Below are 19,346 nucleotides of genomic sequence, written 5' to 3'. Positions count from 1 at the left end.
GGAGTGCGGAGCCCGATAGGCAGCGAGCCGAAGAGAAAACACTCAAGGGGGCACATGTATGAAGCCAAGGGCAGGGACAGGAGCAAAGAGACCCCGACTCACCTAATGGTGGCGGCCCGAGGTGCAGAGGGAACACTAAGCAGGCGCAGGCAATTGGACAGGCAGAGGGCCCATAAGCCTACACTACCCCTGGACATCACTGCAGGAGAGGGAGAGACCCCATCATCAACGAGCCCCATGGCAGTCAACAAGGAAGACCTGGTGCAGTGCCTGGCAAATATCCAGATGAGGATTACTGAGTCCTTCCAAGAACAGTTCTCCTCCTTGCAGTCGGACTTCAGCGGGGCCCCACAGGAGATCAAGGGGAAACTCTCAAAACAGGGAGAAAGAGTAGATACGAATGAGAGGGTTCTTCAAGAAGTAGAAGAGAATCCTTAAAAAATGATGAGACACTGGGACGACTGGAATGGATGTCGAATAATCTAGAACGTCAATGCGAAGACCTGGAGAACAGGTCCCGATGTTCAAATATACGCCTTAAGATTTTCCCGGAAAAGGTTTCTGATAGAGACATTAAATAGACAATCAAATCCTTCTTTGCGGAACTCCTCCTGGTCCTCCCCGGACGGAGTCCACTTGGACAGGATCCACAGGTTGGGTGTCAGGCGTCAACAGGAGAACTCCCAGGTCGGCTATACCCCTGTCCCTAAGCACCAGTCAAGGAAAAAATACAGGACTCCTTAACCAGTTATTGGGCCACCGGTGGTATTGGAGTTGAAGCAGCGGATCCCAAGCAGCTAAAGAAGAAAAAGAGGATAAGGTTAACCCCACTATTAAAAACACACCTACCGAGTGGGAACACAAGCAGAAAACAAAGAGAAGAGTAGCTCTCCTGAAGGAGGAGGGACATGTTGAAGGCCACAGTTCCTTAGTGCACAATCCCAGTAGTACAAGACAACAGAAAATCGCTCAGGGTCAAGGTTCCTCGTGAGGAACAGCTCCAAGGGCAATATCCAAGGAAAAACCCTAACAAAAAAATTAGAGAAAAAACAAGTTCAATGTGTCCGAAATGTCCAGGAGAAAGTTCTAAGTTGCCAAAACAGAGGGTTAATCCAAGCCAAATCCAGGAGAGCAGAAGCTGGGGTCAAAAAGCCAAAGGAGGTAAGTCAAAATATTCAGTCTCCAAAAGCCAAGGGTAAACTAGGAGGAAATCCAGTAGAACAAAGCCAGGGGTAAAAAACACGGGGAACAGAGTAACAGGATAAACTCAGGATGAACAAAGCACCACGCCCCTCACAAGAAGCGTTGAGAAGGGTAATAACTCAGTTTCCAAGGCTTTTATAATGCACTTCCTGATTGGGATCATGTGGTATGGGTCACAGGAGCAGTGCAGCGTTCTCACGCTCTGGTGTCGATGAGGCGCCTTGGCAAACTCCAAGCGAGTAGGGGACGCCTTTCAGGGAGGCCGAGGGAAAGCCTGTCCTGCTGCAACCTAGCAGAGATTGCAGGTGAAGCAAATGTTGAGGAACAGTGTCCCCTTGCCCAGAGCAGGAGCGAGCATAAAGGAAAAGCACAACTCTGGTGCCGGAGGGACGGTGAGTCAGGACAGTGGGCCCTATAAGGAGGGAGTTGTGGGGCCCACCTGAGGGACGTCCTAACAGCTTCTGCATCCTATGGCCAAAAAGAAGAAGTCTTGAATGCAGTCCGTACCAACACATCGCTGAAAATCAATGGCATGCAGGTGCCACCATTTCACCTGGCACAATCCACTCTGCTTAAAAGGACTGATGGGGCAGTTGTTAAAATCCTCAACCAAGAGAAGATCTGGTACAAGTGGACCTTTCTGTGTGGCTTGCTGTTCACTTGGAAGGGAAGACAATGCAGGGTTATGACGTGCAACAAAGGACTTAATGTGGTGTCTTCCAGAAGCAGTGATGAGGCCTTGAACCCTGGGGACATGGGCGGGGGTCTCCAGAGGAGGCGGCAATGGGAATGGTCAATGGTGATAAGAGAGAATAAGCACTCCCATGTGCCAAAATGCTGGAACAAGACTGCAGACATTCCTCAGGAGTGGGGGCAATGAGATGAGGGGGGGCAGTCTAGCCTGGATGGTGACACTGGAACAGATGTGCTATGCAAAGGTGGGGGGGATTGAAAAGCATATTTCCTAAGGTCATAATGTAAGGATGCACTGCAGCGAGTTCAATCGAGGGCCCCGAGTGATGACAGCTGTCGCAGGCAGGGGCAGGGACCCAGATGGGGGAGTTCGGCCTATTGGAATCTTAAGGAGAGATTTAGGGCTTCATTACAAGGTTGCCGTTAACCAGTCAGTTCTACCAGTGGGTTACCACAAACCCTGTAACACTGATTCCACCACCTGATATCCCCGTGCCACCAGGATATCACAAGTGGCAGCGGAACGGTAAATCCCCATATAGGACTCCATGGGGACATTGAAGCACTGGCACTAATGGTGCTGGTGCTTCAGTGAAAACAATGCTTGTAGGGGCCTGATTTCCTGGCAGATAAGGCCTGCCGGGGGATCTGTGCCCCTACTGGCATGCTCGGAGTATGGCGGTCCAGAAAGGGTGCTGGTACATTGCTACTATCACCCTTATTTACAGACCGCCATACTTGGAATGAGGCTCTTAGTATGATCTCTCTGCAGTTTGTGAATCCAGGTAGTTTACCGGTTCATGGTCGGGATATGTCCCGAGGTTGTCTCTAGGACCTATAGATCGGCCTGGGCGGTTGCTAGGGGAGGGAGAGTAGGAGGGGTGGAGGCGGGGCTGCAACACAAATGGTTTGGCATTACTGGCGGTACAGTGAGGCCAAGAGGGGATGAAAGGTGTTAAGGGACCAGGAATCTAGGGGCGGCCACAGCATAATATGTGGGCAAATCTTTGCTGACGGCTCTTGAAAGGGGGCAGAGAAAGGAGGTCAAGGGGAAAGAATAGAAGAAGGCAGCACGAGGGTGAAATATCGGGTTCAAAGTCCTCACTTATAATATTATGGGATTAAATTCCCCTGCAAAATAGCACAAAGTGGACCATTTCTTGAGCGATGAGAAACCAGACTTTCTCGCGCTCCAAGTGACCCACATTTGTAATAAAGACAAGCTGGAGTTCAGATTGCAGATGTATCAGTGCTCTAGCACCTTGAAGAATCTTTGTGCTCGATGGAATTACCAATAAAATGTCTCAGACCAAATACCAGACAGACTCAAAGAAGATGGTAAAATACTGCTTTTATCTCAATGAAAGAAAGCAGGGTTAATCGACCTTCATCAAATCGGTGTATACAGGATCACAACACCTCTTGATTATACTTAGATTATATAATTCTAGATGCATCATATATGACGTCATCCTAAATTGAACATTGAAGGAAGTGTTGGCACACCATTATCTTAGTTTCAAACCTAATGATTAGCCCTTGTTTGCAAGCTCTTCATCGCGTGTTAAGAGACCACACTTTGTCCATTTCGAAAGTGTATTTAACACTATTTGACTCAATTATACTGGGTGTAGTTGCTCCTCTCGTCCTTTAGAGACTTGATCACTTTATCCCATGTAATCTTTATACACTTTTAATTGTCCAATACTCGGCATCTGTAAATGGTCTTGTTCCTCCTAATCTTGAGAAATATGTCCATCACACAGGATCTGCTTGTTGGAACCCCCTCCGTACTTTGCCTTCATCTCTCAAAATAATATCATTGGTCCCAGGCCAATGTACTTCTTTATTTTGCAAGGGAAAAGCAACCTCTTCATCGTCTTTTCACTTCATGATCCAGGGCTTGTATTTTGAGGTAGCTGGGTTTATTGACATAAGCCGCCGTCCATCTTCTTCTAATGGTCGTCCTAAACGTTCAATATGTACCACTTATCAGCTAGCTGCTATATGTTCTTTCTACCTTGCGTTAAAGTGTATTTACAATTATTGACCACTGAGTCATTTCATTCTTCTTTGTGTTCATGATTATTGAATCATTGGGTACATATTTCTCTTAGTGTTCCAGTTACATCGTCATTCATAATTTCAGCATAAGTTCTTATATCTTCTTCATAACATTCTTTTGCTGCCATCAAACTTGGATTTAACGTACATAACGATTTCGGCAGCTCGTTAAAGGGCATCCTTCTTGACAGAATTCCTCTATGTCAGCTTGTCGGTACACTCTAAATGGTTGCCTGAGTACATATCGTCTCTCATATACTCGACGTGGTACAGCAATATTGCAAGTATTCATGCACCGGATCCCGCTTGTGGATCCTTGTCATTCCAATGGGAGGGTGCTAAGTGGGTGGACACCAGGGAGAAGGCGTCCCCTTGCTCTTCTACATATCCCCATGTATATCAGGCAAATGCAGAGGACAATACAGCGGGGGTTCTTATAGCCTTCAAGCACATGCCCAATCTGGTGGTCCTGGAATCGAAGGGAGATAAACAAGGGTGATACCTCTTTGTCAAATTCACATCAACGTGGACACATTCACCCTAGCAATGGTATATGCACCGGACACTGGGCAGGACGGGTTTCTTAGAATGGCACTCGCAGAACTTGAAAGGGTGGAGGAGGGACATATAGGACACATAATATTGACTGGGGATTTGAATGTGGCATGGATACTGGGGGAGGATCGCAGCGGGTCTGACACACAACCCAGGGCACACCATCTCAAATCACTGAGCACATGCAGAGGCTCAGAAGCGGGACACATATACTGCTCATATGTCCACAGGACACTCTCTCACACAGATTACATTTGGGTGTCAGCCCAGCTTGCGGCCGTGTTCAGGAGGTTTCACTGGAAACTATAGCAGTTTCCGATCATGCCCCGTTGAGTGCAAGGATAGATGTGCTCCAAAGACAGAGAGGGCTCTGGCAATGGTACCTTCTGGAATGGATACTGGCAGACCCCGTCATGTTGGTGGTCGTGGAGGGGAAAAATCTGACCTTCTTTTGTGAAAACGCTATGTCTGACACCTCCCTGGGAAACTAGTGGGGCGCTTTCAAAGCAGTTCTTGGGTGTGGGGGGAATGATAAATCATAAAGATGAGCTAGCATCACTGCTTAAAGAAATCATGCCTAAAATGGGGAATTGCCCAACTAGGGCCACGCTGAAAAGCTACTGGGCTATCCGTGGCCAGTTGAATCTGCTGATCATTACCCAAGCAGAGAGCAGTCTCCTGAACGCGAATCAGAAGTACTAGGGGCAATAGACCGGGGAAGTGATTTGCGAGGCAACTTAGGCAGCAGGGAGCGGCCCAGACCATTTTGAAAATCTGGTACAGAAGGGGGAGGATGTAGTGGATACAGAGGGAATTCTTAGGCTCTTTGAGCGCTTTTATGTGGATCTCTTTGCCTCGGATAGGCCTCGGGAGGACCCTCAGAAATTGTACCTGGGAAAGATAACACTGCCTGCACTGCCAGGGGAGGACAAGGAGGTACCACTAGAAGGTGATATCACAGAGTAGGACGTTTGAGTAGCTAATGGGAAGCTCTCCCCACATTAAGACCCAGGCCCTGATGGCTTCACTGCTGCCTTTTACAAAAAATACTGATCTTTTCGCGCCCTGCACTTGACGCAACTATATAACTCTTTTGAGGTGACAGGGGGCATTATGGAGTTCATTGACCAAACTAAATTTGTTGTGTTCCCGAAGCCAGGCAAGGACCCGACGAACTGTGGCTCATATCATCCAATAATGCTGATTAACATTGACGCCAAGATCTATACGAAGACCAATTGTGTTTTATCAAGTTCCAACAGACTTTTGATAACACAAGGCTGGTTTGCCATCTAGTGGAGAAGGTCAGGACAAGGGGAATCCCAGCGGTCCTGCTCACTTTCAATGCCGAAAAGGCGTTCGAGCATGTGGAATGGTCATTTCTTTTGCTCACCTTCAAATGCATGGGATTCAGGGATCGGTTTCTCCTGCGTGTGCAGGCTAAATATCAAGCACCTACCCTGTGCCTAACTATAAATGGACAGCTCTCAAACCCCATTCGCTTTGAGAGGGGAACCAAACAGGGCTGCCCATTATATCCCTTGCTCTACGCAAATATCCTAGAACCCTTCTTGCAGTGTCTGCGAGAAACTCTAGAGGTGAAGGGTATCCCATTTCGGGGAAAGGTCCACAAGACAATGGCATTCGCTGATGAAATGCTCTTGGTCCTCTCAGAGCCAGCGGCTTCGTTCGAGGCGGTAGTCGTGGAGATTGCGTCTGTTGGTGTAGTGTCGGGCTAAAAATTAATATGCACAAATCAGAGGTGTTGAAAATTACTCTTCTGAGTGAGGCCCTGGGTGAAGCACAAGGGTGATCTATGTTCCAATGGGTGAAGGAGAAAATTAAATACCTGAGAGTTCATATTACGAATTCTTTAGATGAACTGTATGGAGCAAACAATCCCACACTGCTAAGCGTGCTTAAATCTGGCCTAACACGCTGGAACCCTGTTCACATATCCTGGATGGCGCAGATGGCATCGATCAGAATGGTGACTCTTCGCACTTCCCCTACTACTTTCAGGTCCTACCAGTTCCCCTCCACAGAGGATTCTTTAAGTCACTCAATCAGCTTCTTTCTGCCCTCCATGGGTGTGAATGGATAGAACAGTGGTGGGGGCTCCCTTGGAGGGAGTGTAGTGGCTGGCTAAGGGAGATCATCTAGTATGCAGGCATCCCAGATTATGGCACTGGTCAGGGAGGTGTGGGACGAACTAATAAAGCAATGGGGGGAGGGTGGTGGTCGGTACTATGAGGCCCATTCACGCTGTTATTTTGGAACCCACAGTTCACACCAGGGATGGATGTGGGGGTGTTTGGAAAGTGGAAAGCAGCTTGGTGCAAGAGAATCAGAGACATAATGCACGGCCAGGAAATGTAATCTTTCGAGCGGTATCCAGTTAAATTTTCGAAATGCCATTTTGTGGAAACAAAAATGCAGGAAAAAAAAATTCCAAATGTTTTTATTTTATTTTATATGTTTTATTTGTGTTTCGTTAGTAAAAGTGCCAATAAAAAGATAACAGGGGGTTGGGGGGAACCCCCCATTTAAAAAATAAAATAAAAATGAAAAAATTCCCAAATTTTTTTTTCTCCCCATTTTGGTGTCGAAAAAATGGCATTTCGAAAATGTGATGTTCGAAAATGTCACTATAAACCCTTTCGAGCAGTGTAAGATGTCTGTTGGCCTGCCTGAGGGAGATAGGTTCCGATATTACCAGCTCAGGAACTGGGTGATGCACCCTCTCAACAAACTAGCAGCAGGCAGGCATCCCTACATCACATCCCACTCAGGAGACAGACATCTAATTTCGGCACTATATGCTTTAATTGCTGATGGTGCGACGAAGGGCTTATGGTTTTACAGGAACAAGTGGGAGGGATCGGTGTGGCAGCAAATCTCGCAGGAGGAATGGGAATCTCTGTGGGGCAATATCCCCAGGCTTACCCAGTCTATCCAACTGCGAGGAGTGTGGTATAAGGTTCTCATCCAGTGGCATTATACCCCGGAGCGACTTGAGGCAATGTACCCGGGGGAATCCGCAGACTGCTGGAGATGCAAATTGGGATGGGGTGACTTGGCACATGTCTGGTGGTCATGCCCGACTATACTACCTTTTTGGGAGCAGGTGCAAAGATCCATCAAGGAAATGTTAAATTTAGATCTGTCACTGTATACTGATAGCACAGGGCCAAACCCCGCTCTGTGCAGGGCGAATGAGAAGGGTTGGTCAGATTTCACCATTGTCAGTACAAGGAAAAGCAGAGATCAAATTACGGGGGATGGAGGGATGGGCAAAGGAAAGATAATGGCACACTGCACAGTTAGGGTACAAGGAAAACAGGAGATCAAATGACGGGGATGGAGGGATGGGAAAAGGAAAGATAATGGCACCCTGCACAGTTAGGGTACAAGGAAAACAGGAGATCAAATGACGGGGATGGAGGGATGGGCAAAGGAAAGATAATGGCACACTGCACAGTTAGGGTACAAGGAAAACAGGAGATCAAATGACGGGGATGGAGGGATGGGAAAAGGAAAGATAATGGCACCCTGCACAGTTAGAGTACAAGGAAAACAGGAGATCAAATGACGGGGATGGAGGGATGGGAAAAGGAAAGATAATGGCACACTGCACAGTTAGGGTACAAGGAAAACAGGAGATCAAATGACGGGGATGGAGGGATGGGCAAAGGAAAGATAATGGCACACTGCACAGTTAGGGTACAAGGAAAACAGGAGATCAAATTACGGGGATGGAGGGATGGGAAAAGGAAAGATAATGGCACACTGCACAGTTAGGGAACAAGGAAAACAGGAGATCAAATGACGGGGATGGAGGGATGGGCAAAGGAAAGAAAATGGCACACTGCACAGTTAGGGTACAAGGAAAACAGGAGATCAAATGACGGGGATGGAGGGATGGGCAATGGAAACAAAATGGCACACTGCACAGTTAGGGTGCAAGGAAAACAGGAGATCAAATGACGGGGATGGAGGGAGGGGCAAAGGAAAGATAATGGCACACTGCACAGTTAAGGTACAAGGAAAACAGGAGATCAAATGACGGGGATGGAGGGATGGGAAAAGGAAAGATAATGGCACACTGCACAGTTAGGGTACAAGGAAAACAGGAGATCAAATGACGGGGATGGAGGGATGGGCAAAGGAAAGAAAATGGCACACTGCACAGTTAGGGTACAAGGAAAACAGGAGATCAAATGACGGGGATGGAGGGATGGGCAATGGAAACAAAATGGCACACTGCACAGTTAGGGTACAAGGAAAACAGGAGATCAAATGACGGGGATGGAGGGAGGGGCAAAGGAAAGATAATGGCACACTGCACAGTTAGGGTACAAGGAAAACAGGAGATCAAATGACGGGGATGGAGGGATGGGAAAAGGAAAGATAATGGCACACTGCACAGTTAGGGTACAAGGAAAACAGGAGATCAAATGACGGGGATGGAGGGATGGGAAAAGGAAAGATAATGGCACACTGCACAGTTAGGGAACAAGGAAAACAGGAGATCAAATGACGGGGATGGAGGGATGGGCAAAGGAAAGAAAATGGCACACTGCACAGTTAGGGTACAAGGAAAACAGGAGATCAAATGACGGGGATGGAGGGATGGGCAATGGAAACAAAATGGCACACTGCGCAGTTAGGGTACAAGGAAAACAGGAGATCAAATGACGGGGATGGAGGGAGGGGCAAAGGAAAGATAATGGCACACTGCGCAGTTAAGGTACAAGGAAAACAGGAGATCAAATGATGGGAATGGAGGGAGGGGCAAAGGAAAGATAATGGCACACTGCGCAGTTAGGGTACAAGGAAAACAGGAGATCAAATGACGGGGATGGAGGGATGGGCAAAGGAAAGATAATGGCACACTACGCAGTTAGGGTACAAGGAAAACAGGAGATCAAATGGCGGGGGATAGAGGGAGGGGCAAAGGAAAGATAATGGCACACTGCGCAGTTAGGGTACAAGGAAAACAGGAGATCAAATGACGGGGGATAGAGGGAGGGGCAAAGGAAAGATAATGGCACACTGCGCAGTTAGGGTACAAGGAAAACAGGAGATCAAATGACTGGGGATAGAAGGAGGGGCAAAGGAAAGATAATGGCACACTGCGCAGTTAAGGTACAAGGAAAAGAGGAGATAAAATGACGGGGATGGAGGGATGGGCAAAGGAAAGATAATGGCACACTGCGCATTTAGGTTCAAGGAAAAGAGGAGACACAATGATAAGGATGGAGGGATGGGCAAAGGAAAGATAATGGCACACTGCACAGTTAAGGTACAAGGAAAAGAGGAGATACAATGACGGAGATGAAGGGATGGGCAAAGTAAAGATAATGGCACACTGCGCAGTTAGGGTACAAGGAAAACAGGAGATCAAATGACGGGGGATAAGCACACTGCGCAGTTAAGGTACAAGGAAAACAGGAGATCAAATGACGGGGGATAGAGGGAGGGGCAAAGGAAAGATAATGGCACACTGCACAGTTAGGGTACAAGGAAAACAGGAGATCAAATGACGGGATAGAAGGAGGGGCAAAGGAAAGATAATGGCACACTGCACAGTTAGGGTACAAGGAAAACAGGAGATCAAATGACGGGGATGGAGGGATGGGCAAAGGAAAGATAATGGCACACTACACAGTTAGGGTAGGGGCAAAGGAAAGATAATGGCACACTGCACAGTTAGGGTACAAGGAAACAGGAGATCAAATGACGGGGATGGAGGGAGGAGCAAAGGAAAGATAATGGCACACTGCACAGTTAGGGTCAGGGGAGTTGCTAGGTCTGGAAAAGACCCGGGGCTAAGCTGATGTTGGAACTGTTGGGACTGGGGGCTAGCTAGCCTTTTGGCTGTAGCTCCTGAGATTCTATCCGGGGCTACAACCAAAAGATCAGGGGCTATAGCCCCCTGAGCCCCCCCCTAGCAACGCCCCTGGTTAGGGTACAAGGAAAACAGGAGATCGAATGACGGGGGATAGAGAAAGGGGCAAAGGAAAGATAATGGCACACTGCACAGTTAGAGTACAAGGAAAACAGGAGATCACATGACGGGGGATGGAGCAAGGGCAAAGGAATTAACTCCAGTCACTGCTGCTTTTGAAAACCACATGTGTGCACTTACATCAGCAATGTGCAATAAGGTAAAACAAGCCCTCATTTAATGTAGAAATTACAGGCCGCAAGCGTTGCCATTTGCCATGCCATCAAATATTCTACTTCGAAACGCCCCTTCTCTTCTATCTCTTCACTGTTGCATGATTTTGTTCAAGGGGGACTGCCGAAGCTCCAACCATATGAGGCAAAACCAAAAACAGAAAAAATGCGTATGCAACAACTTGAAAAGCTCATATCAGCCTAAAGGGGGAGATAGAGTATAAGTTAAATACTTGATTTGCCATTTTACTAACCAACCCAAAAAAAGAAAGAGGCGCTCCTGATGGGGGACGAACATTAACGAAAAACACATTGAGAGTCTCCATTCTGCAACAATTAAATGTAAGTTAACACACCTTTTTGGGAAACCTTACTTCAAAACAATATGCCAACGTCTAAGTATTCACTTTTTGTTTACAGCGTTCATCTAAACAGAGAAATGTTTAAAGAAAGTTTCTCCAATAAGCCATTCGTCAGAATCACATAGAATCGAGCGTGCTGTGGGGCAGGAACGTTTATTTAATTTATTTGTTTATTAGCGTGTTGGCTTGCATTCAAACCTTTCGCTCATCATATTATTTAAAAACTGACAATTTCATTTAAAATACATTTCAATTCATAGATCACTACGTTCCTGGATGAGACTTCATATAAAAACAAATATAGATTTTTTTTTTAGAAAAGAAAAGAAATATCAAACCCAGCACAACAGTAAGATAGCGCATAGTGAGGACAGCCGCATTCATGCAATCGGCTAGCTTCAGTTACTTAAACGCTAACTATATATATTCAGCTTACGTCTTCCGCCTAATGCTGTTGGAGAACACGATTTCTATAGTAAATCGATTCTTTTTAAAAAGCGGACCACAGCAAGCTTAGTGCCCACCCCATATCCACTTCGCAAGAGTATCCGCATTTGAGTTTTAGAATAAGAGGGACTCGAATGTGTGCCAGGCAAGTAGCTCTCACCTCAGTCAAACCAGGGCATTCAACTACGATATAAAAAGTGTCTTCAGCTCAGTGGGCCGGCGCAGTATCTACAGATGTAAGCTTCAATCCCATTGGGCCCCAGATCCCAGAACCGGTCTATCGGGCAAGAAGTTAAGCCGAGTCTCAGAAAGATACTTCTGTAGGTCGGCTTTGCGAAGTGGCTAAGATAAGCTGGAATGGTGGCCACCCTTTTGGAAGCTTCAATCCCATTGTGCCTGAGATCCCAGAACCGGTCTAGCGGGCAAGAAGTTAAGCCGAGTCTCAGAAAGATACTTCTGTAGGTCGGCTTTGCGAAGTGGTTAAGATAAGCTGGAATGGTGGCCACCCTTTTGGAAGCTTCAATCCCATTGGGCCCCAGATCCCAGAACCGGTCTAGCGGGCAAGAAGTTAAGCCGAGTCTCAGAAAGATACTTCTGTAGGTCGGCTTTGCGAAGTGGCTAAGATAAGCTGGAATGGTGGCCACCCTTTTGGAAGCTTCAATCCCATTGTGCCCGAGATCCCAGAACCGGTCTAGCGGGCAAGAAGTTAAGCCTAGTCTCAGAAAGATACTTCTGTAGGTCGGCTTTGCGAAGTGGCTAAGAAAAGCTGGAATGGTGGCCACCCTTTTGGAAGCTTCAATCCCATTGTGCCCGAGATCCCAGAACTGGTCTAGCGGGCAAGAAGTTAAGCCTAGTCTCAGAAAGATACTTCTGTAGGTCGGCTTTGCGAAGTGGCTAAGATAAGCTGGAATGGTGGCCACCCTTTTGGATTCTCCTTCTAGAACCATAGATGATTTATAGGCTAAGCACTCCTGTTGCGTCTAGTCAATCAAATATTTGGAATTTGACTTTAGTCTTAAGCCGCTTGGTGAATCAGGAGTTCATACTTCACACCTGCACTGCGGGCCAATTTCAAGTCCTGTGTCAATGACTCCATAGCCTGGTCACAGGGTGTTCGCATGACTGCTTGAATGGTACCGAACAGTGAGCTCCCATCACCCAACAAGCAATTCCTAAACAACCAAAGGGATTTCCAACACACACTCATATATAAAGACAGGAGACCTAGTTCCCATGGAACAAATTGAATCAGGATAGAATTGGGGAGCGACAAGGCTTTTTTCCAGAATTGTAATTGGTTATTTATAACTCACTAAATAGGTTTCTAAGTGCAGACCCGGGGATGGAACCTGCGTTGCATCTTGCTTCCAAGACAAGCAGGTTGCCCTTGAGCTATCCTCCCGAGACTGAAGATATCTTCTATCAGGTTCCCGGTCGGTTTAGTGGTGCACAAAGCTACTTCTGCCCCATACCTCAATGTAGGGACAACTTGTAGTTTGTAGAATAGCAGCACTGATTCTAGAGAAAACCGGCTATATGTCCGATGAATCGCTAGCCCTTGGGCCGCCAGGGCTCGTGCCTTCACGCTCAATGCTGATATGGTAAATTAATCTCTGCTGTTCGTATTCATAGTAAATCCCAGATACTTATAGGACTCTACACAGGCAAAGCATGCGTTGAATATCTTCCATTTGAAATTTGTTTAATGCTGATGACTTCAATATCATGAGGTTTGATTTCTTGACATTAATTTGCAAGTAATTGTCCTCTGGCAATGATTGCAATGCATTTTAAAACTATCTGCAGACCTATTGAGGTATGATTGTTCAAGACAAGATCGTCCTCATTTAGCAACCATTGCAGAGGACCACCATTTAGGCGGTGGGGGAAACTATAAGCCTTAGATAACAGAGTACCCAGGTCTCTAATATAAAGATTAAACAAAGCAGGGGCCAAAATCCACCCCTGCTTTAACCGACGATCCGCCTGGATTCTGGCCGAGCGATCTCCCTGTTTATTTAGCCACACCCTACAAGAAGTCTCTGAATAGAGATTTTTAATGATTGGCAATAGATATGTCGGACATTTACAATTGGCCAGCTTCTTCCATAGTCGCCCCCTCCTGTATGCATGTGTAGCCTGCCTTTGGTATCTCGCACCCCCCCTTGTATGCATGTGAAGCCTGCAAGTTTATCTCGCCCCCCTTGTATGCATGTGAAGCCTGCCTGTTTATCTCGCCCCCCCCTTGTATGCATGTGAAGCCTTCCTGTTTATCTTGCCCGCCCCTTGTATGCATGTGAAGCCTGCATGTGTTATCTCACCCCCCTTGTATGCATGTGAAGCCTGCCTGTTTATCTCGCCCCCCCCTTGTATGCATATGAAGCCTTCCTGTGGTATCACGCCCCCCACACCCCTGTATGCATGTGAAGCCTGTATGCCTGCCTGTTGTCCTTTGCCCCCCTGCGTTGTATGCTTTTCCTCTCTATAACACTGTTCTTTGCCTGCTTGCCTCTTTTTCTCTCATCTTTCCCCTCCTCTCCCTTTCTTCTTTCCTCTCCCACTCCCCTTACTTTATTCTATGCACTTACTCTATCTGAAGTGTCCTCTGACCTAATACGATAGTAGCTTGTCTGTTTCCTCCCCTTCTCCTTTGTTTCTTACTCCCCATGCCCCTCCAGCACTATCTGAAATGTCGCCAGGCCTAGTACGATAGTCACTTGTTTTGTTGCTCTCCTCCGCCCTCCTCTCCCCTCCTCATTGTCACAGCTCTTGCACTATCTAAATGTCACCAGGCCTAGTACGATAGTTAATTTCACATTCTTATTGTCTCAAGGCCTGTATGAATGTCACTGTATTTTCCCTTGCTCCCTCCCTTGCCTTGCTGCGCTTTGAAACACGTGTGTATAGACGCTATACAAATAAACAATCAATCAATCAATTGAGGCTAATATTTTGCCAGGTGCATCCAAATGGGAGATAGGTCTATAGTTCATAGGATTCGACTTATCGCCCTTTTTGAATATTGGAATGAGGATTGCTTCTTTCCAGGAGGAAGAGAGGCTTTGCAGTTTCACGATCTGTACAAAAACTGTAAAAAGGACATCTACCCATGCTTCAATATGTTCTTATAACATCGGGTTGATTAACCCATCAGGGACAAATGCTCCGGACTTGCTACTTTTAGCAATGAAGGACCATATTTCATCTCTCTCAAGGGCCAATGGCCAGTGAGGCTATGATGTATTTGTTATTTCACCTGTCAACGGCAGGCCACTAGCAAAGCTGGAAGAAAAATCTTGAACCCATCTCTCTTCCGGTATCGAATTATCCATGGGCGTATCATCGTCAATAGTGCTGTTTTTAATCAATCTCCACATTTCTGATGGATTACAAGTAGAGAGAGCCTTCATCATTGCATCAGCATCGTTCTGGACTAACTGCCTTTTATACCCACTCAACCAGTTTTTGTAATATAGCTTCAATTTCTTTACTTTCTCTCCCACTTTTCTGTTCCCTTTAGTGCCCTAATATCAATTCTGAGCTTTTTTCTTTCGTATCTCATGGTTAGATGTGTCCCTATGTCTGGCAATTGGCATAAGGACGCTTATCTTCACAGATTCAAATTACATTAAAGACGGGATATATGACTCTTGGGCCTGCTGTCCCAATGACTCTTGTATCCGATAGACTTGGAAAGGTAATTATTCAGATCAAACACCACCTGTTAGTTCCATCTAAGGCGGTTCCTTCCACTAATAACCATCACGTTGGGGGCATACCTGTCTCTCGAGAGTTGGATATCTCTAATGGCCTAACTACCTGTCAAAATGTCATGATATCTATCTGAAGAGGGAACCACTTGCAAAGAAGTGACAATGAGGCTATGTTAGACATGTCATAGACATAATCAATAATTGAGCATGGAAGCCCCTTGAGCAAATTGGGTTCGCCGGGATATCACCCTTAACCTTACCATTCAGTCGTGTGACTCTCCACTCCCCAATAAGTGCAGTCCACTGTTCCCCACGGGCTCTAGATGACAGTTGACCATGGACTTGAGCGGGAAACTGGCCATCCAATTCTGCACATGTGATATTCACGTCCCCCCCCAAGTATTATACCAGTTACCAGATTATCCGTCCAACACTCATCAAAAATAGACATCAACGCAACCATAAACTTTGAGGCAGAAATTACAGTTGGATTCCAGTACAAGTTTAGCAAAACAAGCGTTCCCAAACCTGGGAACTTTATCTTATCCCAGGACAATTTGGCATCTTGAATGAAAGAATTCCGAGAGAGCCATTCCTGCAATTGTATTCCCATATTAATACGAACTGGGATCATCAAGCCCAATGAAGGCCCCTTAATGCCTTTTATTCCAGAATTCAACAGAGTGGAAAACCCATCAAGAACCGGTGGGGTCATTAACCAGGTCTCTTGTAAGACGAGATGGTCATTCTGTTCAAATAATGTGTCACCACGTGAGACTAGATGGGCAAAGCCTATCGTGGTCCATGACCCCATGACAATCTCTCGGTTCTCCACACGTTGAGGCATCTAATAACACTTGCTAACCATGACCAGCTTTCATCATGTTTTGCATACATTCTCACTGGTTCGGCAACCGTTGCAATATTCTTAAAATGTGTGTTAATCTTGCGACATTCATTAATCCCCCTTGTAGGGAATACATCTCTGATGATACAGAGTGATCATTCCTTCCTACTTTGATCGCATTGAATCCCATTCGGCGCAGTTAAGGAACTGCCTACAAAACCAGATTACTGATTAATTTAGAATGAATGTGACAGAGGACTCTATTTAAATGCCGGCTGGCAAATAACTCCACCTGTCCAATGTCTCTTGAGGCTATCATCCTCAGCTGCCGAAGAGTGTTGAATAGTTCCGGCAACTTTACTCTATAAAGAATTAGCAAATCTGTGGTCAGATGGAGTTGTTCCAGCAGAATACACACAGGATCACCGCCCATAACACTTTCCAGAGTCTTTTTTGGGGAACGCATAGCTCTCAACGTTTTGTCACCCCACGGCGGGTGAAAACACCCCATTTTTCTTTTGGCGGGTGAAAGCCCATTCATTTACATGGAAGGGTAGGGAGTTTGGCGGGTGAGAGAGATGCTTTCCGAGCGGGTGACACCCGCCAAAAGCGTGTGAGTTGAGATGTATGGGAACAAACATTTAATTTGCGCAAGTTCCTGCCTGCACTTAGCTCTCCTTTCATCTAATGTACGGCACTCTCACTTGTCACCAGTAGGACAGTTAGAGGTCATGCTTGGGCCCGTAGTGGCTATCCCAACTGTGGGAAGCGGCGCCACAGCCTTAGATCTCCTTTGTTCTAAGGTAAGGAACACCCCATCATGACCAGTAGTAAAGTTAGCAGTCCTACTCGGGCCCATAGTCACTGTCTCAACTGAGAGGAGCAGCACCACAACCAGCCCACTGCCATTGTCCAATGCTTGGCTAGCCGAGTTCAAAGGGAGATACATTCCCAAAAGCAACGAGTATACTGACAAATCCATCAAGTCTGCATTATCCATTTCCTTTATTTCTTTGACCGCTCCTAGGGGTCGAATGTTGTTCAATTTCTGCCTCCTTTTTCCCCCACAGATTCAGACTGTAAGACCTCTTCCTCACTATCAGTCTCTGGGATATGCAGGGATCTCAACAATTTTCAAGAGCCCACCATTTTGGACTTTCACAGAGTGGCCAAATTCTTTGATTTCTTTTGCGGAGGGAATTTCGCCCCTTTGTCCTTGGGTTTTTTCTTCTTCACTTGGTTAAAGATGGGATAATTATATTCAGCCTGATCGTCCCTCTTATCATGCATATCTTTAGTGGCCCCTGCCACAGGGTTGGTAGGCGGTTCCTGACAAGTGTCGACTAGAGGCACTGTCAAGGTCAATAACCCCCGCCTCCCGCTAGAGTGACGCAGCATGATGGGGGAAGAGGAACCCCAAACTTCTCAGAGGCTTTGACATTGCTTAAACTAATACAATGGCTGAACGTCGAAACCCATGACTTGAACCCTTTTCTGATTCACACTGAAACACACAAGTGTGGTCAAACTTTCTAAATCATAGATAACAGAAGAAGAACAGACCTTCTTACACTCAGAACAGCGGTGGGCAATCTTTTCAGCAGAGATTCGAGGACTCACTGCCTGATCAAAATATGAAAACGAGCATCTTTTAGGCAGGATCCCCGGACCAAGCTCGAGAAGTAAGGCGGTAGACAACATTTGGAAATATGGGTTGGTCAACACATCAAAGATCTTCTAGATCGCAAACCAAAGTAATCACTAACAGGGTGTCATGAAAGTCTACCAGTCAGTATCTGCATCTACAGGCAGTTCAGAAGGGAAAGGTTCTTTTAAAAAAACATTTTCATGATTCCTTTGCCCTTCTATTTAAGCAAGTATGAACAACATTTTCATGCGGGTTTTGCTCATACATATCCATGCAGACTGCACCAATAGATTCTATTATTACAATATAACAAAATACTCCTGGTGGCTTTTTCCAGGAACAATGCCATGGCACAATAAGAAAGTACATCCAAACTGGCTGCATCAATAAAAGCCATTCTAGCAACATAACAACAGTAATGTTTGCTTTACCCTTGATGCCCAGTAAAAAATACCATGCCACATGATAGCCCAGGAGCAATGCGTTTTTCTTGGAAGCAAGACAACACAGGTTCAAATCTTGGACCCACACTTAGAGACTGGTCTCTGATATTACGCACAGAATAAAAGAATGCATAATTAATTTTAATTAACTCATACTTGCCAGTCTAGCTACGTAAGAGCAGTCACCATATTTGCTTTACCCTTGATGCCCAATAAAAATACCATGCCATAGTAAGAAAGTGTACTTCGACTGGCTGCACCCAGGTATGCCAGTCTAGCTATGTCATAGATGTCCACTGCTGCCAGTAGCCACCCCTATCCCCAAATAAGAGGTCTGCTCCCCCCTCATACAGTTTGCGCCGTGCAGGCTAACACATGCTCTCATTCACACAACACACGCTCACTCATTCACCCAGGTAGTCATATAACCTAGTTCCTTCCATTACCCTTCCGCGGGGGTCTACCCAGGTGACCTCTGCCTAGGAACCTGTAAATAGCTGTCACAATGTGACCCAACTGGTGTTTCTTTTTTCTGGTCACTGGGCAAAACAGCTAGGCATCTAAAAACGTCTAGTTCACTGCTTCACCGTTTATCAGGGGCATGAGTACTCCCTCTCTCATGGAATAATTGCCCCAGCTAGTCCATTCATAGTAAATTCAATGCAGCTTCTGCTCCCTGGGAGTTCAATATCTCTCCCAGAATGGAGGTTAGTGCTGTATTGAAAGAGTCCCAATTAAACAAAGGTATAACCAACTATATACACTGAAACCCTACTATCACAGTGTTCCTTAGGTGGATTACAACCTGTTGACATTATAATTGCTAAAGCACTCTGCCTCGGCTGAGGAGTGACTTGAGGGTAGGCCACCTCTAGCTAGTGAAGGCAAGTCCCTGAACGCTCACACCAGAGAGACTACAACCCGCTAGCGAAGAAAGGCCCAAGTCGTTCTTGAAAGGATAACAAGTTTTTAATCTTATACGCAGATGAGAGCAACAGCAGAGAAACCTGCTGCTAAGAACGCTCTGCCAAAACTATTACAAGCAGAATCTTATAAAGCAAAAATTGTCATACACGACGCAATACATAGGGTAAACTCCTGTGCAGCTGGTTGGGTGCGCCTATACAGGAGCCTCCTGCCCCATAAGGGATGCCAGGCCATTGGTTTCAGCTCGATCCGTCCGTCTTC

This window comes from Ambystoma mexicanum, chromosome 5p, assembly GCF_040938575.1.
Source record: "Ambystoma mexicanum isolate Mex_15411 chromosome 5p, UKY_AmexF1_1, whole genome shotgun sequence".
Taxonomy (NCBI): Eukaryota; Metazoa; Chordata; class Amphibia; order Caudata; family Ambystomatidae; genus Ambystoma; species Ambystoma mexicanum.
Note: the sequence above shows the minus strand (reverse complement) of the source record.